The following is a 25,530-nucleotide window of genomic DNA, read 5'->3' as shown; positions in this document are numbered from 1 at the left end:
CAGCGTTTTTAGCACTCGTATGCGGCTCTCTGCTTGAAATGTTTGTTTGTGGCATGTGTGTCCACCCTCTAGCAGCTCTGGAGTCAGAGCCTGGCCTTCCGTGGGATATCAGCTTAGCAGATGTTGGCGGTGAGGACCCCGTTCCTTTCCTGGGGTCGTGGGACTCCTTCCCAAGCCCTCAAGGTCACCAAGAGGAGCTAATATCTTCCCGCGTTCTGTGGGATCTGGCCCTTTACCATGTTGGTGTTTTTACAGTCCCCACAGCGCTAGGCTTACTTACGCCTCTGCTTAGTGAGTGTCTCTCAGTGGGGAGGAGGGAGATGGAAAGAGAGGGATGGAAGGGAAAGATGGAGTGACAAAGGAAGAGAAAGAAGAAAAGAGTGGGAGAGTCTGAGGAAGGGAAGGGAGGAAGGGAAGGAACTAGGGAGGAAGGGAAGGAACTAGGGAGGAAGGGAAGGAACTATGGAGGAAGGGAAGGAACTATGGAGGAAGGGAAGGAACTATGGAGGAAGGGAAGGTGCGATGGAGGAAGGGAAGGATCTAGGGAGGAAGGGAAGGAACTAGGGAGGAAGGGAAGGAACTAGGGAGGAAGGGAAGGCGCAATGGAGGAAGGGAAGGCGCAATGGAGGAAGGGAAGGATCTAGGGAGGAAGGGAAGGAACTAGGGAGGAAGGAAAGGAAGGAACTAGGGAGGAAGGGAAGGCTTTAGGGAGGAAGGGAAGCAACTAGGGAGGAAGGGAAGCCACTAGGGAGGAAGGGAAGCCACTAGGGAGGAAGGGAAGCCACTAGGGAGGAAGGGAAGGAACTAGGGAGGAAGGGAAGCAACTAGGGAGGAAGGGAAGCAACTAGGGAGGAAGGGAAGGTGTGAGGTAGCAGAACAGGCCTCTGAACTCAGTGACCAGGAAAACGGGCTTATTTCATTGGCACAGTGCACGAGAGAAAAGGCAAAGCAAGAAATGCAGTACTAGCTTAAGGCTATTTCATGAAAACAAATAGGATTTATTTGGTGTTATTACTCAGTGAAAAAGCTAAGACAGACTGGCCATTCCTTGTGTGCTGCAATCATGCACATTTGGCTCCCTGTTTACATTAGGAAACAAACCAAATAAATCACCTCAAAGACAGAAGACTCCACTGCATGTTAATCTAAAGATGCTTCCTGTTTGCACAGGAAGAATGTTATTTCTGACATATTTTGGAAACTTGATTACCAGTTTTGACTGTTTACAACATTTCGACCATAATAAATAGTCTTTGTCAGGTTACTCTCATGGTACCAGCCCCCACCAATGCCCTTGCACAGCAGTGTGCCAATGCTGGGCTTAGCACTGTGCTTATGCTCGCTGGCATTGGAGTTTGGTGATAGGCTTGGGCAGTATCCAGATTTTCATATCGTCATACCGTCCTTCTCTCATCCTGGGATTTAGGGTATTACCGGCATAGCACACAAGGGGTGCTAAAAACACAAGAAAAGCCTGCTGGGCCTATATTACCAGAATGCTAACAAAATTAGCACAAATTAATAGCGAAATCACGTAGATGCTGTTAGCTAAATGCTAACGAGCGAAAATGAACATAAACTAATTGCAAAGATGGACAAATCCAGCTCATGAAGTTATACAAGCGTAGCTAGTAGCTACCGAATGTCATTTTCGGTGAGTGTGGACATTTTATAAGCGAAGGTGAATGAGAGAAATTGTGCAAATGAACAAAGTTGTGATGTGTGCTTTTCTGAAGGAAGAGCAGCATGTGTACACAGAGCAGAGGGGAGAAACAAAATGTCAGCTTTACAGAACTCATCCAGAGCTCTTTGACTTCTAGCAGAAAGCCATTCTAAGAAATGATGGAAAACATTTAGTAGTGAATTGCATAGAAGTGTAACTTCATCACCTCATGTGCGCCGCACACCAGAGACTCGCCGATAGATATAGAACGCTATGGACTCAATAGCTCGCTTTCTCCCGTTGTGCTATTTACAAACAAACATGGGACTGGCTCAACTATTCTGGGGAACTACGGTAAGCTTCATAATGTAAAATAATGTGACAGGTGAAATGGAAAATGTGATCTGCTTTATCTCCTAACATATTGAACAAGTTGACTGCAGGTATTCACTTAAAAAGTAGCTACAAATATTCAAATTTGTTGAAAAACTTCAAATAAATTGTTTTGATGGTTTTAAAAAACCATCCCGTGGCTTTTTCCAAATACCCCGGTATATACGTTATACCGCCCAAGCCTATTTGGTGAGGTTATTCTTAGTCAGCTGCACTCCGGGCGGTACCTATACGATAAGATTAACTTAAATAATCTACTTTTCCTTGTCTCCTAATAGAAGGTATAGAGCAGCCTACCTGGTGGAGTAAATAAGCAATCTCTCCTTGAAGTGTATGGAAAGGCCTCACTGAAGTATTCTGCCTTACCATTGTCCTGCTAGACTATAGGCTATTTCAGTAATATTAGCTCTCCTTTCAATAGCCTCTGGTCTCCACAAAAATACAAATTAAAGACTTTAAATCTATGTGAGTGGAATCTATTTTAGAAGCATGCACCTCAAGTGCAGAACATGGCTGTTTGCTGCCGTTTCCCACTTTCCCCTCTTTATCTGAGAATATGTATAGCACTCATTCACCAAGGCATATCATCGATGTTCTGCTATCGAAATTACCTTTTTCCATTTCAGACTGAGTTTTCTTATCCCCTCTCTCCTGTCTTCAGTGAGTGTAATCCATTTGCCAAGAAAATGCTATATGGTATTTAGCTAGCAGCAAGGCAGACGGTTGAAACCTTAGATGCAACGTGGGATGTTTGAAAGGCGGGATGTTTGAAAGGCTCTTTGAAGATGTCCCCCCCCTTGCAAACTGTAAAGGGATTTCTCTTCTATAGCACACAGTGTTCTGCTGGAAACCTCTGAACTCGCTGATATTTCTCACCTGGCTGACACCATCCATTCTTAGCCTGTTGGGAACACAATCGGGTTGAGCAACGATACACCTGATGCTAATGCTTAAATTCTCAGTATTTGCTATTATGAAATGGCATGCTGAGATGTTTTCTCTGGCGAGGCCTGTCAAGAGTAAATGAAGTATGGGAAGCAGATGTGAGGTACGTTGTTGGCCGCTAAAGTTGTAAAGTCCTCCCATGTCTTTTTGTGTTATGGTTTTTGGACTGCCTATTGGGGCCTTCAACCACGGTCCGATCCAAGAATTTCCCTAGCACCTGGTTATTTGGCTAGAAAGTTGTGGATAACCTTTATGTAATAACCCTCATGTTTGACTTCAAGCGATCCGCTCCCCTCCCGATCTAGGGTAAATCCAAAATGGCTTGATGTACCTCCCAGTATTTTCCAAAGGAAAGATCTCCATCCCAAAAATGTGGTACTCTGGAATAATATTGGGAAAGTACTTTTTTCAGTCTGTCAGTTCATTTCTAGTCAATTTTCAGTACTCCTCCTGCGCTCAACATAACTCCAGACTCCGGAGGTCGCCCATCAACTCGCACTGACTTCTATATGCTAATGTTAGAGAAAAAGCTTAAACTCCCCTCTCAGATCTCAGCCTTGGCTGTATAGGCCCACTGCTGCGTTTCACTGTCATCATTAAGCCCAGTATGAAGTCTCTGCCAGTCTGTTCTGCTGCAGGTGTTGACAGTCTCTGCACGCTCTTCTTCTGAAATGCGCCACATGTTCCGCCCTACCCATTCTTCTGTAATTGGCTGGGTTCTTGGACATAATTAACACCAGGAAGTGATGGAGCTGTGTCTGGGTGAGGTAGAGAGAGAGAGTGTGATAGAGGCGATTAGGTCGGGTTTTGATGTGTCTTAGGTGCCAATCGGACGGTTAACGCCATTAGGGATCCATTAGTCTGGTCTGAGATGGGAGTCGGAGAGGGTGGTGGTGGTACTGAAGGCTGCTGGGAGCTGCAATATAAGCATAGGGTTGGGTTGGTGTGGTGTGTGTCTGTCAGAGAGGGGGCAGCCATACGTTAGTTAAATGAGGTGCAGACAGACTCCGCCTCATGTCTGCCTCACCACCCTGACTCCAATCACTCTCAACAGCCAAACCTGCTAATGTGCTGGGATTGGCTGTATTCAGAAGCCAATCCCAGTGGTGTGTGTCTGCCTTCATGCATACAACAATTATAGACAACATGGTGCCTTTTGCTGTCCTATCTTTCAGTTTCAGCTGAATGTCTAATGTCTACTATGGAGGCCCTGAGTCATGCTGGAGGATTTGTCCCATTCTGGGGGGGATTTTCTGTCTGATCTCTGATGCGAGTGACCTCATCTGCTTCTTTAGCAGTGCCAGTTCTTGAGCAGTATGCTCTTCAGTGACTCAATACCACCTTTCTGTGGTGGCTTACAAGTGACTCCCAGTTAGCCATTTCCCACCTGACAGCCAAACACACAGTACCCCTGTACACCTCACCCGTGCTGGTGAGCAGCACTCCAGGGCCATGTGATGTGTGTTTTAGTGTTGTCACGGTACCAGTATCACGATACTACGATACCAGATTTTCCATGGCAAAAAGGAAAACCCAAAGCAGACTAAACTCATGATCCTTTAAAAACCTACTTTATGTTCAATATAGTGGGCTATAGCTTGGAAAATAAACATTTGATTCTAAGTGACAACGCAAGGCCGTTTTGTCTCCAACATTAGGACTGTTTTCCTCAGGAAATTGAGTTTGCTTCATGTTTTCTTTTCTTGCCACGATACCTCTGTGAGTATCGCGATACTGGCATCGTGACAACCCTAGTGTGTGAGTGTCTCCTCGGGGGGGCCTGTGTGTCTCCCATGGGCCCTGTACATGTGAGTGTGTGTGATCACGGGGCCTCTGTTCGGCTTGCGTTCCCCGGCCCCTGGGCTTCGCACGTCACATCCCCAGGATAGAAAATAGATTTGGTTTCACGGGAGACCGGCTGCTAGGGTTGCGTCAATCAGGAAAGTGCCTTGTCGTCATGGCAACGACCACTCATCCACCTGAGGCTGGATCTGAGTCTCTCTCTCTCTCCTGTTTTGAAACTGTTCATCTGCCCTGTCCCTTTAGCCTTCCTTCTCACTTGTTGCTCACTAGCTGTCCACCATTCTCCCTTTTGCATGTGATGACATGGGGATTAGCCTCCTACTTTAATGTAAGATGTGTTAGTCATTCACTTATTCTTGAGTGTTCTCTTGTTTTCTCTTAGAAACACGTTACCTTTGGTCCTGCCGTTTTAACTTCCGCTTCTGTTAGCTTCTCCCCTCTCAACCTCCAAAACGGCTTTTAGTGCTGCTGTCATTATTGAGCCTGGCTAGCAGTGTAACAGTAATTCCACCCCTGGGTGTATGATTAGTGAAACAGCCCTGTGGTAATCTAAAAGATGTGTCCAGTCATACAGGTGGGAGAAAACACTGGCCTGTTTGACTGTTCCAGTACCTCCCTCCCCCTACACCACCAAGGTGTTAACGGCTACACAGGCAGAATGTATTTTAACTCTTGGATCAGAATAGTTCCTCTGCCAAGGCCAGAGTGATGGACTGGGTTACGTTACACTACAGACCCACTGTGTGAGATCAGTGTTTCCCCTACATCGATTTCCCACCTAGGCAGGGTGCAAAGTCCCCCAAAGCTACACTCAAGGCTGTAAACAAACACCGCAACATTCATTTGAAACCAATTTGGTTTTATGTTCGGTGGAAGAGAGAGGGGAACCGCCTATGTAATTGTAGGAGAAGTGCTGCTTAGAAGCCTGATGATTTGTCCCATTTCTGGACGAGTAGCCTATGTTGCACTGTCACGACTACTGACAGACAGTATGAATCAATCACAGATCTCTAAGTTGGAGGCCAAAGGAGGGGCAGGACAGGTGGAAGGCAAACATAAAGCCAGTTGAACTGTACTGTCTGTATTCAGTCTTCCACTGGCCCCTCTGTCTGTCTGTCTGTCTGTCTGTCTGTCTGTCTGTATTCAGTCTTCCACTGGCCCCTCTGTCTGTCTGTCTGTCTGTCTGTCTGTCTGTCTGTCTGTCTGTCTGTCTGTCTGTCTGTCTGTATTCAGTTGTCCACTGGCCCCTCTGTCTGTCTGTCTGTCTGTATTCAGTCTTCCACTGGCCCCTCTGTCTGTCTGTCTGTATTCAGTCTTCCACTGGCCCCTCTGTCTGTCTGTCTGTATTCAGTCTTCCACTGGCCCCTCTGTCTGTCTGTCTGTCTGTCTGTCTGTCTGTCTGTCTGTCTGTCTGTCTGTCTGTCTGTCTGTCTGTCTGTCTGTCTGTCTGTCTGTCTGTGTGTCTGTCTGTCTGTATTCAGTCTTCCACTGGCCCCTCTGTCTGTCTGTCTGTATTCAGTCTTCCACTGGCCCCTCTGTCTGTCTGTCTGTATTCAGTCTTCCACTGGCCCCTCTGTCTGTCTGTCTGTCTGTCTGTCTGTCTGTCTGTCTGTATTCAGTCTTCCACTGGCCCCTCTGTCTGTCTGTCTGTCTGTCTGTCTGTCTGTCTGTCTGTCTGTCTGTCTGTCTGTCTGTCTGTATTCAGTCTTCCACTGGCCCCTCTGTCTGTCTGTCTGTCTGTCTGTCTGTCTGTCTGTATTCAGTCGTCCACTGGCCCCTCTGTCTGTCTGTATTCAGTCTTCCACTGGCCGCTCTGTCTGTCTGTATTCAGTCTTCCACTGGCCCCTCTGTCTGTCTGTCTGTCTGTCTGTCTGTCTGTCTGTATTCAGTCTTCCACTGGCCCCTCTGTCTGTCTGTCTGTATTCAGTCTTCCACTGGCCCCTCTGTCTGTCTGTCTGTATTCAGTCTTCCACTGGCCCCTCTGTCTGTCTGTCTGTATTCAGTCTTCCACTGGCCCCTCTGTCTGTCTGTCTGTATTCAGTCTTCCACTGGCCCCTCTGTCTGTCTGTATTCAGTCTTCCACTGGCCTGTCTGTCTGTCTGTCTGTCTGTCAGTGTTTGTCTTTATGTTGTCTCATCCCCTCAGCCTCCTAGGGAGAGCCTGGGTCTTACTAACAGGCAGAGGTCTGTGGGCCTGAAATGCTTGGTCCTTTTTCTGCGTCTCTATGGCTGTTGCCCGCACCAGCTGTCACCTGCAGTCGTTCTGACAATGTGATTAAAACGGACTAAAACTTATTTTAGCAGGTCCTAGTTAAGCCATACCCAACCACCCGCCACTGTCACTTACAGCTCGTTGACATACGGCTTTAAAGATTTTACAGACTAGCCACGCTACCTGTTCTGCTAGATGCGGTTAGATAAGCTCAATAGAAAAAACCCAGGATTGCCCTAGTCTGTTTGGCCAGCCGTGGAGAACTGTAAGCCAAGTGAGCGATGCTAGGCTTGCCCTTCAATCCCTCACATATCATTTATATAGATTATCTTAATCCTATCATGGAACTGGAACAGTAATGTGTGTGATAGCTGTACTGTTACCGTAATGTTTGTAATAGCTGTACTGTTACCGTAATGTGTGTGATAGCTGTACTGTAACAGTAAAAAATTGTCAAAGACCTCAGCCACCCAAGTCATAGACTGTTCTCTCTTCTACCACACGGCAAGTGGTACCGGAGTGCCAAATCTGGGACCAAAAGGCACCTGAACAGCTTCTACCCCCAACAGCTGAACAGTTAATCAAATGGCTACCCAGACTATTTGCGTTGACCTCCATTCTTAGTTTTTTTGCACATACATTGTTGCCCTGGCTCTATGTACACTCACTGGACTCTACCCACACACTCACACATACTACACTGACACACCAACACACACATACATACATACATACACACACCAAACACACATGCACATGTATATGGACGCCACAGACACACTTTCACACCCTTCACATACGCTGCTGCTACTCTGTTTATTATCTATCCTGATTGCCTAGTCACTTTTACCCATACCCCATACTGTATTACCTCAACTACCTCGTACCCCTGCACATTGACTCGGGACCACTACTCCTTGTATATAGGCTCGTTATTGTTATTTTATTGTTACTATTTCCTTTTTAGATTTTTTAAAACGTTTTATCTCTGCATTGTTGGGAAAGTGCTCGTAAGTAAGCATTTCACGGTGAAGTCTACACCTGTTGTATTTAATAACAATAATAATAATATGCCGTTTAGCAGACGCTTTTATCCAAAGCGACTTAGTCATGTGTGCATACATTTTTACGTATGGGTGGTCCCGGGGATCGAACCCACTACCCTGGCGTTACAAGCGCCTTGCTCTACCATTTGGTGCATGTGACAAATACATTTTGATTTGATAATGTGTATGAAAGCTGTACAATTCCAATAATGCACGCTCCAGTCTGTGAGCTAAGGTTTCAGTTGAATTCCTTCCCCCTTACCAACAGACTCATGACAGCATAGGGGGTTTTTAAACATAAGGAGCACCATTTGTCACCTGTAGATATTCATGCTTCGTGAAAATAGCCAAATACACTTGTTAAGACATCGTCCTTGGGTTTATCAAGCTGCCATTTTCTATGGGCCTGCTTATAGACACTCGTGGCATCTGACATTCTCAACACCGCACAAGCTTGGTCAGGCATTCGTTTAGGGTCAGCTCAAGTGCCCAGAGAAATTACATTTACATTACATTTACGTCATTTAGCAGACGCTCTTATCCAGAGCGACTTACAAATTGGTGCATTCACCTTATGATAGCCAGTGGGACAACCACTTTACAATTTTTTTTTAAAATATATTTTTTATATATATTTGTATTATTATTATATATTTTTTTATTTTATATATTTTGTGGTGGGGGGGGGGGTAGAAGGATTACTTTATACTATTCCAGGTATTCCTTAAAGAGGTAGGGTTTCAAGTGTCTCCAGAAGGTGGTGAGTGACTCCGCTGTCCTGGCGTCGTGGGGGAGCTTGTTCCACCATTGGGGTGCCAGAGCAGCGAACAGTTTGGACTGGGCTGAGCGGGAACTGTGCTTCCGCAGAGGTAGGGGGACCAGCAGGCCAGAGGTGGAAGAACGCAATGTCCTCGTTTAGGTGTAGGGACTGATCAGAGCCTGAAGGTAAGGAGGTGCCGTTCCCCTCACAGCTCCATAGGCAAGCACCATGGTCTTAGAAATGCCCCCATCAGAATCACAGGAATCCTATAGGAGGAACATAGGGGTTGTCTGTATATTGCAGCATGTATTTATCTGCAACTAATAATAGTTATTCTCTTTGAGTTATAATAACTCAATAAAACATAATGAAAACGTCTTGTTATGGTGCCTCATTTCTTGAGTTGGGTTTGGCTATTTGGTTTCTGCAGTGGTATGTAGGCTATTGCTAAATTACTGTAAACTTGTGAAGATTTATATTGTTATTTTGTGTTCTTACACCATGGCATGTCATCTCAGTTGGTTGAAATGTCATTAGAATCTGTTTACAACCAGAACTGGTAAAAACAATGTAATTTTAAATGGTTTTTCCCACAGGGATGTCTTGTTTTGGAGCAATTAGGCTGCGTTTACACAGGCAGCCCAATTCTGATCTTTTGGCCATTTATTGATGAAAGAGCTGATCTGATTGGTCAAAAGACCAATTAGTGGAAAAAGATCAGAATTGGGCTGCCTGTGTAAACACAGCCTCAGGCCAGGCTATGAGGTAACTGGTCCTAGCAGTGTGGTCATGTCCCAGTAAGGTTTCTAGTCCTAGTATGTTCTAAGGAGCTGTCAGTCTGTTTTACCCAGATCAGCAATGACGGGGCTGCGTCATGGCTAGCCTGACGACGTGTGAGACGGCGCGTTAGGCCTACTGTTTAACGGGATCATCACCATGGAGTTACCCAGGGTTACCGTGAGCCAGCACTTAGTGACGCTGTAGATGTACAGTACTTCTTGGTTGTCCTTATCCAGCTCACACCCTGACCCCTGACCTGATAACCTGTTGGCTGAGGCTGGTGGTTCTCAAAGATCTCCCTGTGAGAGATCAACCATAGCTTAGCCTCAACAAATCCTAGCTACATTGACTAGAAGCAGGGAAAAGGCTAAACTGGCTTTAGCTCAGTGTCTAGTGGAAACTTCCTCGTACTGTGGCTGGTGCTGGTGACACCAAGCTGTTCCCTGATCAGTATGGGTACATGGGTCACTTGGCAAGGTGACACACACAAGACTGCTGTACTTTAGCTTTGACCTCTTGTGTTTCTGCCATCTCCGCTTTATCATGATATGACTGACTAGAAACTTAATTGTGCTGCTAGAAGGCATGCTTGGACCCAATCCCTTTCTCACATAGTCAGTTGTAACTGTGTTATGCTGAGTCAGTGTATGAGTGTAAGTCTATATGTGTAGCTAACCGCTTTGCCGTTGTGTTTGTCTCTCCTTCCAGGGCTCCAGAGATCATCCTGGGCCTGCCCTTCTGTGAAGCCATCGACATGTGGTCCCTGGGCTGTGTGATCGCTGAGCTCTTCCTGGGCTGGCCCCTCTACCCAGGGGCCCTGGAGTACGACCAGGTAAATAAGCCTGTTATAATGAACTGTAGTGTATTGTTACATTACTGTCCACCCTCCCCTCCTCTGAGCCTCACTGTTATAATGAACTGTAGTGTATTGTTACATTACTGTCCACCCTCCCCTCCTCTGAGGCTCACTGGTCCAGATACATAAGAGCTCTAGAACTCCTCCCCTCCTCTGAGGCTCACTGGTCCAGATACATAAGAGCTCTAGATCTCCTCCCCTCCTCTGAGGCTCACTGGTCCAGATACATAAGAGCTCTAGAACACCCCTATTCTGAGGCTCACTGGTCCAGATACATAAGAGCTCTAGATCTCCTCCCCTCCTCTGAGGCTCACTGGTTCAGATACATAAGAGCTCTAGAACACCCCTATTCTGAGGCTCACTGGTCCAGATACATAAGAGCTCTAGAACTCCCCTATTCTGAGGCTCACTGGTCCAGATACATAAGAGCTCTAGAACTCCCCTATGAGGCTCACTGGTCCAGATACATAAGAGCTCTAGAACTCCCCTCTGAGGCTCACTGGTCCAGATACATAAGAGCTCTAGAACTCCCCACTGACGCTCACTGGTCCAGATACATAAGAGCTCTAGAACTCCTCCCTTGTCTTCCTTCTTTTCCTCCTCCTATTCCCTCCACATCTTCTCATTCTTCTCATTCGCTCCTCCTCGAAGTTCCTTTATATCTCCTCCTCCTTGAAGTTCCTTTATATCTCCTCCTTGAAGTTCCTTTATATATTCTCCTTGAAGTTCCTTTATATCTCCTCCTTGAAGTTCCTTTATCTCCTCCTCCTTGAAGTTCCTTTATATCTCCTCCTTGAAGTTCCTTTATCTCCTCCTCTACCCTTTTTCTTCCCTCTTTACCACCTCTTCCTCCTCCCCCTCTCTCTCCCTCTCTCCCTCGCGCTACCTCTCTCTCACCTTCCCTCTCTCTCTCTCTCTCTCTCTCTCTCTCTCTCTCTCTCTCTCTCTCTCTCTCTCTCTCTCTCTCTCTCTCTCTCTCTCTCTCTCGCTCTCTCTCATGCTCTCTCTCTCTGCCTCCCTTTAGTCTACTGTCCTCCTCCTCCATCTCCTCCCCTCCACTTTCCTCTCCTCCACTTTCCTCTGGCATCTGTTCTCCTCTCTAGCTGAGTGAAGTCTGTCTGGCCCTCCTGCTCTACTGTGTGATATCTATACTGTAACAGACCCACCTGTTCTCCTCTCTAGCTGAGTGAAGTCTGTCTGGCCCCTCCTGCTCTTCTGTGTGATATCTGTACTGTAACAGACCTGTCTGTTATCCTCTGAGGTAATGGTGTGTGTTCATGTTATGAGGGGATTGCTTATGTTAGGGCATTGACTCAGACCGCCCACTCCTCCATAGTCCTGTTATTAATGTTTTACTCCTGCTGGGTTCTCAGGATGATTGGCCTGAATCCTGCAGTGACCTGTGGAGAAGGGAGGGGGAGGCACTGGAAACGAGGGATGGAAGAGAGAGGGGAAGGGAGGGGGAGGCACTGGAAACGAGGGATGGAAGAAAGAGGGGAAGGGAGGGGGAGGCACTGGAAACGAGGGATGGAAGGGGGAGGGGGAGGCACTGGAAACGAGGGATGGAAGAAAGAGGGGAAGGGAGGGGGAGGCACTGGAAACGAGGGATGGAAGAGAGAGGGGAAGGGAGGGGGAGGCACTGCAAACGAGGGATGGAAGAGAGAGGGGAAGGGAGGGGGAGGCACTGGAAACGAGGGATGGAAGAGAGAGGGGAAGGGAGGGGGAGGCACTGGAAACGAGGGATGGAAGAGAGAGGGGAAGGGAGGGGGAGGCACTGGAAACGAGGGATGGAAGAAAGAGGGGAAGGGAGGGGGAGGCACTGGAAACGAGGGATGGAAGAGAGAGGGGAAGGGAGGGGGAGGCACTGGAAACGAGGGATGGAAGAGAGAGGGGAAGGGAGGGGGAGGCACTGGAAACGAGGGATGGAAGAAAGAGGGGAAGGGAGGGGAAGGGAGCTGGATAAAGGAGGATATTAAGTACTGGGACTGATTGGGGCAGCAGGGGTGGAAAGGAGGGAGAGTGAGAGAGTGTAGAAGGGGAGATATTGATGAATAAATAAATTAACATAGTGTGAGGGAATGAATTGAGAGGTTAGAGAGGAGTGAAAGACGGAGGAGGAGAGTGACAGGCAGCGACAGGCCCAGATTAGTGCCGTATTTCCTGGCCGCCGCCTGCGGGGGAGGGCTCCCCTGTGGATGTGCCAGTGGCGGCAGGCAGGGCGGAGGTGTGGATGGTATCTCCCCATGACTGATGGCATAGCAGGCTGGAGGTGATGGATCCCCCTACAGCGGAGCCCTGAACAGCAGCTGCCCAGAGTTAAATGAATCTGGGGCTTACGTTGAACGGCTTTTCCCCCGCCCTGGAGACCCATCCACAGCAAGCCTGTCAGTCCAGCCCCAGCCCCAACCCCAACCGTTCCTATACATTACCCTACAGTACACCCCCTAAGCCCCCTCAGCAGACAGTGTCCTCGCCAAAGTATTTTTACGGCCCAGCATCATTTTTCACGCTTTCCGCTCCGTGCCCCGAGGCAGGAGGGATAATTCAACACCTCCCAAAGAGATTTGACTTGAGCACGGCAGCACTAAATGAAATGAATCTGCCACAGGGCTGACGGCTGCTGCCTGCCACAGGGCTGACGGCTGCTGCCTGCCACAGGGCTGACGGCTGCTGCCTGCCACAGGGCTGAAGGAAAGCCTCTCAAAGAGACTAGAGGACAGAAGGAGAAATGGGAAGTGAAGCCAGGAAAAGAGAGGAGATATGGAGAGAGAGCAGAGAAATGATAGATGAAGGGAGAGTGCTAAATAAGAGAAAGGGACTGAAGACAGAGAGGATTGAAAAGGGGGGATTTATTGGGAGATGAGTTCCTATTAGATTTCATAATCGTCGCAGCAGCAATACCACTACATTAGTAACTCCACTGATCTACACAGTCTCTCTCTCTCTGGCGTGCTGTCATCTAGTGTACACCCCTCAGTCAGTTATCATGCCCGTGCCCTGTGGGCATTCACATGGACATTAATAGGTGTACTTTAATGCATACCCTTCACCACTAACCTACAGAGTGTGGGGTGTCACCCTGGGTCCTGGGGGCAAGATGGCTGGAGCAAAAGGGGCCGCTGTCACCCCTCACTCCCAGCATGGGGTCTAGTTACATCCCACACAGCAGAATGTATTTATAACCCTCCTCCTCCTCCTCCTCCTCTCCTCTTCCTCCATCTCTCACCTCTCAAGCATGTCTAACCTTCTCTCAACATTTGGGCAATGTTTCAGCAACCGTGATCTGGCGCTATAGGATAGGGCCCTGGGAGTGTGTCCAATCCGCCCCCTCTCTCCTTTCTTTCTCTCCCTCCCTCTTTCTCTCTCTCTACCTCTCCCTCTCTACCTCTACCGCTCCCTCTACCTCTCTCTCTCTCTCTCTCTCTCTCTCTCTCTACATCTCTCTCCCTCTACCTCTCTCTCTACCTTTACCTCTCTCTCTCTCTCTCTCTCTCTCTCTCTCTCTCTCTCTCTCTACCTTTACCCCTCTCTCTCTCTACCTTTACCCCTCTCTCTCTCTACCTTTACCCCTCTCTCTCTCTCTCTCTCTCTCTCTCTCTCTCTCTCTCTACCTTTACCCCTCTCTCTATCTCTGTCTGTCTGTCTGTCTGTCTGTCTGTCTGTCTGTCTGTCTGTCTGTCTGTCTGTCGTGAGGGAAAAAAGTATTTGAACCCCTGCTGATTTTGTACGTTTGCCCACTGACAAAGAAACGATCAGTCTATAATTTTAATGGTAGGTTTATTTGAACAGTGAGAGACAGAAAAACAACAAAAAAATCCAGAAAAACGCATGTGAAAAATTTTATGAATTGATTTGCATTTTAATGAGGGAAATAAGTATTTCACCCCCTCTCAATCAGAAAGATTTCTGGCTCCCAGGTGTCTTTTATACAGGTAACGAGCTGAGATTAGAAGCACACTCTTAAAGTGAGTGCTCCTAATCTCAGTTTGTTACCTGTATAAAAGACACCTGTCCACAGAAGCAATAAATCAATCAGATTCCAAACTCTCCACCATGGCCAAGACCAAAGAGCTCTCCAAGAATGTCAGGGGCAAGATTGTAGACCTACACAAGGCTGGAATGGGCTACAAGACCATCGCCAAGCAGCTTGGTGAGAAGATGACAACAGTTGGTGCGATTATTCGCATATGGAAGAAACACAAAATACCTGTCAATCTCCCTCGGCCTGGGGTTCCATGCAAGATCTCACCTCGTGGAGTTGCAATGATCATTAGAACGGTGAGGAATCAGCCCAGAACTACACAGAAGGATCTTGTCAATGATCTCAATGCAGCTGAGGCCATAGTCACCAAGTAAACAATTGGTAACACACTACGCCGTGAAGGACTGAAATCCAGCAGCGCCCGCAAGGTCCCCCTGCTCAAGAAAGCACATATACATGCCCGTCTGAAGTTTGCCAATGAACATCTGAATGATTCAGAGGAGAACTGGGTGAAAGTGTTGTGGTCAGATGAGACCAAAATGGAGCTCTTTGGCATCATCTCAACTCTCCGTGTTTGGAGGAGGCGGAATGCTGCCTATGACCCCAAGAACACCATCCCCACCGTCAAACATGGAGGTGGAAACATTATGCTTTGGGGGTGTTTTTTTGCTAAGTGGACAGGACAACTTCACCGCATCAAAGGGACGATGGACGGGGCCATGTACCGTCAAATCTTGGGTGAGAACCTCCTTCCCTCAGCCAGGGCATTGAAAATGAATGACAATGACCCAAAACACACGGCCAAGGCAACAAAGGAGTGGCTCAAGAAGAAGCACATTAAGGTCCTGGAGTGGCCTAGCCAGTCTCCAGACCTTAATCCCATAGAAAATCTGTGGAGGGAGCTGATGGTTCGAGTTGCCAAACGTCAGCCTTGAAACCTTAATGACTTGGAGAAGATCTGCAAAGAGGAGTGGGACAAAATCCCTCCTGAGATGTGTGCAAACCTGGTGGCCAACTACAAGAAACGTCTGACCTCTGTGATTGCCAACAAGGGTTTTGCCACCAAGTACAAAGTCATGTTTTGCAGAGGGGTCAAATACTTATTTCCCTCATTAAACTGCAAATCAATTGATAACATTTTTTACATGCGTTTTTCTGGATTTGTTTGTTGTTATTCTGTCTCTCACTGTTCAAATAAAGCTACCATTAAAATTATAGACTGATCATTTCTTTGTCAGTGGGCAAACGTACAAAATCAGCAGGGGATCAAATACTTTTTTTCCTCACTCTTCTCTCTCTCTCTCTGTCTGTCTGTCTGTCTGTCTGTCTGTCTGTCTGTCTGTCTGTCTGTCTGTCTGTCTGTCTGTCTGTCTGTCTGTCTGTCTGTCTGTCTGTCTGTCTGTCTGTGTCTGTGTCTGTGTCTGTGTCTGTGTCTGTGTCTGTGTCTGTGTCTGTGTCTGTGTCTGTGTCTGTGTCTGTGTCTGTGTCTGTGTCTGTGTCTGTGTCTGTGTCTGTGTCTGTGTCTGTGTTTGTGTTGTACTGCAGGTCTGGGCCCGTTTTGTATAGTTGGTTGTTTGCGTCCTACAAAGACTGCAGTGACACACCTTCCAGGAAAATGAGTTTTTCCCTTCAGAGAGGAATTATTCTCACTCGCACATGCACACACATACTCACTCACGTAAACATGCACACGCACACACATTCTTCATACCAATGTTGTAGAGGAGAGAGGCGGAGGAGGAGATACTCAGAATGAGAGAGAGAGTTTAAGGCCACAGTGGGTGAGGTGTACTGCTGCAGCCTCTTGATGTTCATGTCAAGCCTTCATAGGAACCAAATGAGAGCAGCACCATGATGCAAGCACAAGGAATGGCAATGAGTCCACTCCCTCATCTCTACTCTACCACCCTCACACACGTAGATAAATACACATCCTGTCTTCTTTCCAGCCTCGGACAGTTTTTCTTCGCTATGCTCATTTCCAGGGCATTTATCTATGAGATTGTTGACATATTTCCTCCCTTCTCCATTACCTAGTCAGACTTGACATACAGTGCATTCGGAAAGTATTCAGACCCCTTGACTTTTTCCACATTTTGTTAGGTTACAGCCTTATTCTAAAATTGATTAAATTGTTTTTTCCCCCCCTCATCAATCTACATACAATAACCTATAATGACAAAGCAAAAACAGGTTTTTAGATTTTTCCGCAAAAATTAAAAAATTTAAAACGGACATCACATTTACATAACTATTCAGACCCTTTACTCAGTACTTTGTTGAAGCACTTTAGGCAACGTTTACAGCCTCGAGTCTTCTTGGGTATAACGCTACAAGCTTGGCACACCTGTATTTGGGGAGTTTCTCCCATTCTTCTCTGCAGATCCTCTCAAGCTCTGTTAGGTTGGATGGGGAGCGTCGCTGCACAATTATCTTCAGGTCTCTCTAGAGATGTTCGATCAGGTTCAAATCCGGGCTCTGGCTGGGCCACTCAAGGACATTCAGAGACTTGTCCCGAAGCAACTTCTGTGTTTTCTTGGCTCTGTGCTTAGGGTTTTTGTCCTGTTGGATGGTGAACCTTCACCCCAGTCTAAGGTCCTGAGCACTCTGGAGCAGGTTTCCATCAAGGATCTCTCTGTACTTTGCTCCATTCATCTTTCGCTCGATCCTGGCTAGTCTCCCAGTCCCTGCCGCTAAAAAACATCCCCACAGCATGATGTTGCCACCAAGCTTCACCGTAGGGATGGTGCCAGGTTTCCTCCAGACGTGACGCTTGGCATTCAGGCCAAAGAGTTAAATCTTGGTTTCATCAGACCAGAGAATGTTGTTTCTCATGGTCTGAGAGTCCTTTAGGTGCCTTTTGACAAACTCCAAGCAGGCTGTCATGTGCCTTTTACTGAGGAGTGGCCTCCGTCTGGCCAGTCTACCATAAAGGCCTGATTGGTGGAGTGCTGCAGAGATGGTTGTCCTTCTGGAAGTTTCTCCCATCTCCACAGAGGAACTCTGGAGCTCTGTCAGAGTGACCATCAGGTTCTTGGTCACCTCCCTCACCAAGGCCCTTCTCCCCTGATTGCTCAGTTTGGCCGGGCGGCCAGCTCTAGGAAGAGTCTTGGTGGTTCCAAACTTCTTCCATTTAAGAATGATGGAGGCCATTGTGTTCTTGGGGACCTTCAATGCTGCAGACATTTTCTGTGCCTCGACACTATCCTGTCTCGGAGCTCTACGGATAATTCCTTCGAGCTCATGGCTTGGTTTTTGCTTTGACATGCACTGGCAACTGTGGGATCTTATATAGACAGGTGTGTGCCTTTCCAAATCATGTCCAATTAATTGAATTTACCACAGGTGGACTCGAATCAAGTTGTAGAAACATCTCAAGGATGTTCAATGGAAACAGGATGCACCGGAGCTCAATTTCAAGTCTCATAGCAAAGGGTCTGAATACTTATGTAAATAAGGTATTTCTGTTTATTTTTCTATACATTTCTAAAAAATGTCTAAACTTGTTTTCGCTTTGTCATTATGGGGTATTGTGTGTAGATTGATAAGGACACATTTTTATTTATATCCATTTTAGAATAAGGCTATAACGTAACAAAATGTGGGAGAAGTGAAGGGGTCTGAATACTTTCCGAATGCACTGTATGTGCGGTGGAGGATAATTTCACTCGCAAAAACGTTCCCTTTTTTCATTTTTCCTTTGGTGGAAAGAAATATGAACAGAGTGCTTTCCGAATGCACTGTATGTTCTCCTTCCCATTTACCAAAACAGATTTGATATATTTCTTCCCTTCCCCATTACCAAGTCAGACTTGACATATTTCTTCCCTTCCCCATTACCAAGTCAGACTTGACATATTTCCTCCCTTCCCCATTACCAAGTCAGATTTGACATATTTCCTCCCTTCCCCATTACCAAGTCAGACTTTATATATTTCCTCCCTTCCCATTACCAAGTCAGACTTGATATATTTCCTCCCTTCCCCATTACCAAGTCAGACTTGATATATTTCCTCCCTTCCCCATTACCAAGTCAGACTTGATATATTTCTTCCCTTCCCCATTACCAAGTCAGACTTGACATATTTCCTCCCTTCCCCATTACCAAGTCAGACTTGATATATTTCCTCCCTTCCCCATTACCAAGTCAGACTTGATATATTTCTTCCCTTCCCCATTACCAAGTCAGACTTGACATATTTCCTCCCTTCCCCATTACCAAGTCAGACTTGATATATTTCCTCCCTTCCCATTACCAAGTCAGACTTGACATATTTCCTCCCTTCCCCATTACCAAGTCAGACTTGACATATTTCCTCCCTTCCCCATTACCAAGTCAGACTTGATATATTTCCTCCCTTCCCCATTACCAAGTCAGACTTTATATATTTCTTCCCTTCCCCATTACCAAGTCAGACTTGATATATTTCCTCCCTTCCCCATTACCAAGTCAGACTTGATATATTTCCTCCCTTCCCCATTACCAAGTCAGACTTGATATATTTCTTCCCTGCCCCATTACCAAGTCAGACTTGACATATTTCCTCCCTTCCCCATTACCAAGTCAGACTTGATATATTTCCTCCCTTCCCCATTACCAAGTCAGACTTTATATATTTCCTCCCTTCCCCATTACCAAGTCAGACTTGACATATTTCCTCCCTTCCCCATTACCAAGTCAGACTTGACATATTTCCTCCCTTCCCCATTACCAAGTCAGACTTGATATATTTCCTCCCTTCCCCATTACCAAGTCAGACTTGACATATTTCCTCCCTTCCCCATTACCAAGTCAGACTTTATATATTTCCTCCCTTCCCCATTACCAAGTCAGACTTGACATATTTCCTCCCTTCCCCATTACCAAGTCAGACTTGACATATTTCCTCCCTTCCCCATTACCAAGTCAGACTTTATATATTTCTTCCCTTCCCCATTACCAAGTCAGACTTGACATATTTCCTCCCTTCCCCATTACCAAGTCAGACTTGACATATTTCCTCCCTTCCGCATTACCAAGTCAGACTTGACATATTTCCTCCCTTCCCCATTACCAAGTCAGACTTGACATATTTCCTCCCTTCCGCATTACCAAGTCAGACTTGACATATTTCCTCCCTTCCCCATTACCAAGTCAGACTTGACATATTTCCTCCCTTCCCCATTACCAAGTCAGACTTTATATATTTCTTCCCTTCCCCATTACCAAGTCAGACTTGACATATTTCCTCCCTTCCCCATTACCAAGTCAGACTTGACATATTTCCTCCCTTCCGCATTACCAAGTCAGATTTGATATATTTCCTCCCTTCCCCATTACCAAGTCAGACTTGACATATTTCCTCCCTTCCCCATTACCAAGTCAGACTTGATATATTTCCTCCCTTCCCCATTACCAAGTCAGACTTGACATATTTCCTCCCTTCCGCATTACCAAGTCAGACTTGACATATTTCTATCTGGGTTGAAGACAGATAAAGGGAATAACATTAACACTGATGGCCAGAGAGGGAAACATTACTGTAAACACACACAGACCTTGGGTCCTCATGGTTATGCAGGCAGTGTTAGCCAGAGAAGGCCATCTCATAAGAACAGTGTGTTTTATTAACTAGTGATGGTTGTGGACTCAGACGGAGAGGTAGAGACTTGTCTCTGTGTACAGGAGACTTGAGGGAGCCAATTTAAGAGTTTATTGAATTGGTAAGATGTTAATCCTAGATGTATTGACATGACTAAGTGGAGCTACACGCACACGCACTACATATCTCTGTTCATATCATCTCATCTCTGTAATTGATTTTATGTCTGTGCGTATGCTTTGGCATTTAGATCCATATGAGGTTAGATGATTACATTTTCTTTTTAAAAGATATCTTAAATTAATCCTTGAAACCTATAAGTCATTGAATTTGAGCCCAAACATAGGCAGGGTTAAGCCTGTCCAAGACCCAGGGTCCCAAATAGGCTAGTTTAGGGGCTAGTGCCCTGCAGTCTCAAGAATGCAAACACAGCCCTCATTCCTCTCCCCTAGCCCTTCTCACCCACAACTCCTCCACCCCAGTGGAATGCCGACGCCCCTCTTGCCCTCCTCTCGCCCCAGGGCAGCACTCAGCCTCTAATGGATGTTTTCCCTGACACCTTGGTGTGACTGACGTCAGACAGGCCTCTCTCTCCAACTTCTCTCATAAACCTCCCTGTTCTTCATCCCACCACCCAGTAGATACACAGACAGAATCATCCCACCACCCAGTAGATACACAGACAGAATCATCCCACCACCCAGTAGATACACAGACAGAATCATCCCACCACCCAGTAGATACACAGACAGAATCATCCCACCACCCAGTAGATACACAGACAGAATCATCCCACCACCCAGTAGATACACAGACATAATCATCCCACCACCCAGTAGATACACAGACAGAATCATCCCACCACCCAGTAGATACACAGACAGAATCATCCCACCACCCAGTAGATACACAGACAGAATCATCCCACCACCCAGTAGATAGACACAGACAGAATCATCCCACCACCCAGTAGATACACAGACAGAATCATCCCACCACCCAGTGGATACACAGACAGAATCATCCCACCACCCAGTAGATACACAGACAGAATCATCCCACCACCCAGTAGATACACAGACATAATCATCCCACCACCCAGTAGATACACAGACAGAATCATCCCACCACCCAGTAGATACACAGACATTTACATTTACATTTACGTCATTTAGCAGACGCTCTTATCCAGAGCGACTTACAAATAGGAGCATTCACCTTATAGCCAGTGGGATAACCACTTTACAATGTTGTTGTTTTTTGGGGGGGGGGGGTAGAAGGATTACTTTATCCTATCCCAGGTATTCCTTAAAGAGGTGGGGTTTCAAATGTCTCCGGAAGGTGGTGAGTGACTCCGCTGTCCTGGCGTCGTGAGGGAGCTTGTTCCACCATTGGGGTGCCAGAGCAGCGAACAGTTTTGACTGGGCTGAGCGGGAACTATGCTTCCGCAGAGGTAGGGGAGCCAGCAGGCCAGAGGTGGATGAACGCAGTGCCCTCGTTTGGGTGTAGGGACTGATCAGAGCCTGAAGGTACGGAGGTGCCGTTCCCCTCACAGCTCCGTAGGCAAGCACCATGGTCTTGTAGCAGATGCGAGCTTCAACTGGAAGCCAGTGGAGTGTGCGGAGGAGCGGGGTGACGTGAGAGAACTTGGGAAGGTTGAACACCAGACGGGCTGCGGCATTCTGGATGAGTTGTAGGGGTTTAATGGCACAGGCAGGGAGCCCAGCCAACAGCGAGTTGCAGTAATCCAGACGGGAGATGACAAGTGCCTGGATTAGGACCTGTGCCGCTTCCTGTGTAAGGCAGGGTCGTACTCTCCGAATGTTGTAGAGCATGAACCTACAGGATCGGGTCACCGCCTTGATGTTAGCAGAGAACGACAGGGTGTTGTCCAGGGTCACGCCAAGGCTCTTCGCACTCTGGGAGGAGGATACAACAGAGTTGTCAACCGTGATGGCGAGATCATGGAACGGGCAGTCCTTCCCCGGGAGGAAGAGCAGCTCCGTCTTGCCGAGGTTCAGCTTGAGGTGGTGATCCGTCATCCATACTGATATGTCTGCCAGACATGCAGAGATGCGATTCGCCACCTGGTTATCAGAAGGGGGAAAGGAGAAGATTAGTTGTGTGTCGTCAGCGTAGCAATGATAGGAGAGGCCATGTGAGGATATGACAGAGCCAAGTGACTTGGTGTATAGTGAGAATAGGAGAGGGCCTAGAACTGAGCCCTGGGGGACACCAGTGGTGAGAGCACGTGGTGCGGAGACAGCTTCTCGCCACGCCACTTGGTAGGAGCGACCGGTCAGGTAGGACGCGATCCAGGAGTGAGCCGCGCCGGAGATGCCCAGCTCGGAGAGGGTGGAGAGGAGGATCTGATGGTTCACAGTATCAAAGGCAGCAGACAGGTCTAGAAGGACAAGAGCAAAGGAGAGAGAGTTAGCTTTAGCAGTGCGGAGAGCCTCTGTGACACAGAGAAGAGCAGTCTCAGTTGAATGACCAGTCTTGAAACCTGACTGGTTTGGATCAAGAAGGTCATTCTGAGAGAGATAGCAAGAGAGTTGGCTAAAGACGGAATCATCCCACCACCCAGTAGATACACAGACAGAATCATCCCACCACCAGTAGATAGACACAGACAGAATCATCCCACCACCCAGTAGATACACAGACAGAATCATCCCACCACCCAGTAGATACACAGACAGAATCATCCCACCACCCAGTAGATAGACACAGACAGAATCATCCCACCACCCAGTAGATACACAGACAGAATCATCCCACCACCCAGTAGATACACAGACAGAATCATCTCACCACCCAGTAGATAGACAGACAGAATCATCCCACCACCCAGTAGATAGACACAGACAGAATCATCCCACCACCCAGTAGATAGACACAGACAGAATCATCCCACCACCAGTAGATAGACACAGACAGAATCATCCCACCACCCAGTAGATAGACACAGACAGAATCATCCCACCACCCAGTAGATAGACAGAATCATCCCACCACCCAGTAGATAGACACAGACAGAATCATCCCACCACCCAGTAGATAGACACAGACAGAATCATCCCACCACCCAGTAGATAGACACAGACAGATTCATCCCACCACCCAGTAGATAGACACAGACATAATCAACCCACCACCCAGGTGTTGCATTAGCTTTCAGAAATCTGCATTTTTAAAACAGACCATCCCCCATTTTGTTGTTGTTGCAAAATGATAATTGGCCATCATATTTCTAATGTTGATCATAGAAAGAATGTAGCCAGCTACATTTCCAAATATTTTGCTTGAAATTAAGCTTGCATTTACATTTTATACCGGAGAAAAACTACACGGAGGAAATTACCCGCTGGTGATCCAATGACAAGAGCAAATATACTTCATCCGAGTGGAGAAGTGCAACTAAAGCATGAAATGAGTCCTTTTACATCATGATTTGGGGAGCGAACCCTGACTGAAGCTGAGCAGCATTTACAATAACAAGCATTTTAGATTTGCGTTTACAAAACGCAGAAAGATAAAGAATCCTGAGTTAACGCGACCCATGCAGGCAGGCAGCCTGAGTTAACGCGACCCATGCAGGCAGGCAGCCTGAGTTAACGCGACCCATGCAGGCAGGCAGCCTGAGTTAACGCGACCCATGCAGGCAGGCAGCCTGAGTTAACGCGACCCATAAAGGCAGGCAGCCTGAGTTAACGCGACCCATGCAGGCAGGCAGCCTGAGTTAACGCGACCCATGCAGGCAGGCAGCCTGAGTTAACGCGACCCATGCAGGCAGGCAGCCTGAGTTAACGCGACCCATGCAGGCAGGCAGCCATACTCTCACACTGCTAGGGCTCTGAATGAATGCCCCGTCCCAAGAATCCAAACATGTCCAAGATCACGGACACACCCACACATGTCAATCATTCCCAGGGCCCTACCCCACACATGTCAATCATTCCCAGGGCCCTACCCCGCACATGTCAATCATTCCCAGGGCCCTACCCCACACATGTCAGTCATTCCCAGGGCCCTACCCCACACATGTCAGTCATTCCCAGGGCCCTACCCCACACATGTCAGTCATTCTCAGGGCCCTACCCCACACATGTCAATCATTCCCAGGGCCCTACCCCACACATGTCAGTCATTCCCAGGGCCCTACCCCACACATGTCAGTCATTCTCAGGGCCCTACCCCACACATGTCAGTCATTCTCAGGGCCCTACCCCACACATGTCAGTCATTCCCAGGGCCCTACCCCACGCATGTCAGTCATTCCCAGGGTGATGGTAGTATAAAGGACACTTGTGCCATCTTGCACTTTTGCATGAGCTGAATGTCCATGTCATGTATTACCACTAGGTAATGACTGTGTTTATGGAGTGTGTTCTCGGGATGTGTGAGGCTGGAAAAGAGGTCAGCACCTGGGCATGAAGGTGGGGGACTGTGGGTATAGGAGGAGTGGGCAGTACTGAGCGGTTTACAGTGGAACAAGGCGCCGCAAGAATGGAGAGGAGATCTGTGCTGGGATGTTTAGACTCTATGATATTATGGCAATATTATGGGGAGAAATTGTAATATTTAACTGTTCTTTCTTGGGATGGGATGTTTAGACTGTATGATGTTATGGTAATATTATGAGGCCAAATTGTAATATGGAACTGTTCTTTCCCCATCTGCTACAGTCATAGCAAACAGGGAATGTTCTTTCCTAACACATTGTTCCTTTCTCTTTCCCCTCCCTCTCTCTCTTGCTCTGTCTATCCACATCTTCCTTTCTCTTTCCCTCACTTCCTCTTTTCACAGATTCGCTACATTTCTCAGACGCAAGGTTTGCCCGGGGAGCATCTGTTGAATGTGGGGTCAAAGACGGCACGGTTCTTCTGCAGGGAGTCTGACTCCCCCTACGCAGCATGGCGATTGAAGGTAAGAAGGACCCCTGAGCCCAAAATACATCCCCAACAGAACCCCCCCCAGCACCCTCTCTCAACCATTCCATACACCGACCCCCTCCTCTTTACTCCTCTCCACCAAAATACACACTCCTCTTAGCCCAGCACCGAAAACAAACCTTCGTATTATCTCTGACACCATCACCAAACATTCTCCCCTCCCTCTCAGCAAACACTCACTACTCCCACCACCCACCAGAGAGGAAAACCCCCACACAAGCATCCTCTCTTTTTCACTGCTTGAACAAACTCTTGAGATAAAGGCTGAAGGGATAAACCAAAATCTTCTTTCTCTCCCTCTCTCTCTCTCGCTCTCGCTCTCCCTCTCTCTCGCTCTCTCTCTCGCTCTCTCTCTCTCTCTCTCTCTCTCTCTCCCGCTCTCTCTCCCTCTCCCTCTCTCTCGCTCGCTCTCTCTCCCTTTCTCTCTCTCTTTCCCCCTTTCTCCAGTCGACTGATGAGCATGAGACCGAGACAGGGATGAAATCAAAGGAAGCAAGGAAGTACATCTTCAGCTGTTTGGATGACATAGTGCACGTAAGTCTTGTTCCACAGGA

At 47.4% G+C, this 25,530-nt stretch overlaps 1 pseudogene across 1 annotated transcript in view; it reads left to right on the top strand.

Annotated features, from left to right (window-relative positions):
* LOC311120756 (homeodomain-interacting protein kinase 3-like) overlaps positions 1–25,530 on the top strand; it is a 63,368-nt pseudogene that overhangs the window by 23,828 nt on the left and 14,010 nt on the right. Inside the window, exons 3-5 of the transcript in view lie at positions 10,310–10,433; positions 24,831–24,950; positions 25,424–25,510. The product of the transcript in view is annotated as a homeodomain-interacting protein kinase 3-like (transcript). The remainder of the gene's footprint in view (positions 1–10,309; positions 10,434–24,830; positions 24,951–25,423; positions 25,511–25,530) is intronic.

Source organism: Coregonus lavaretus, assembly GCF_964263955.1.
Source record: "Coregonus lavaretus genome assembly, contig: HAP1_SCAFFOLD_431, whole genome shotgun sequence".
NCBI classification, from domain to species: Eukaryota; Metazoa; Chordata; class Actinopteri; order Salmoniformes; family Salmonidae; genus Coregonus; species Coregonus lavaretus.
This window is presented reverse-complemented; position numbering and strand designations above follow the sequence as displayed.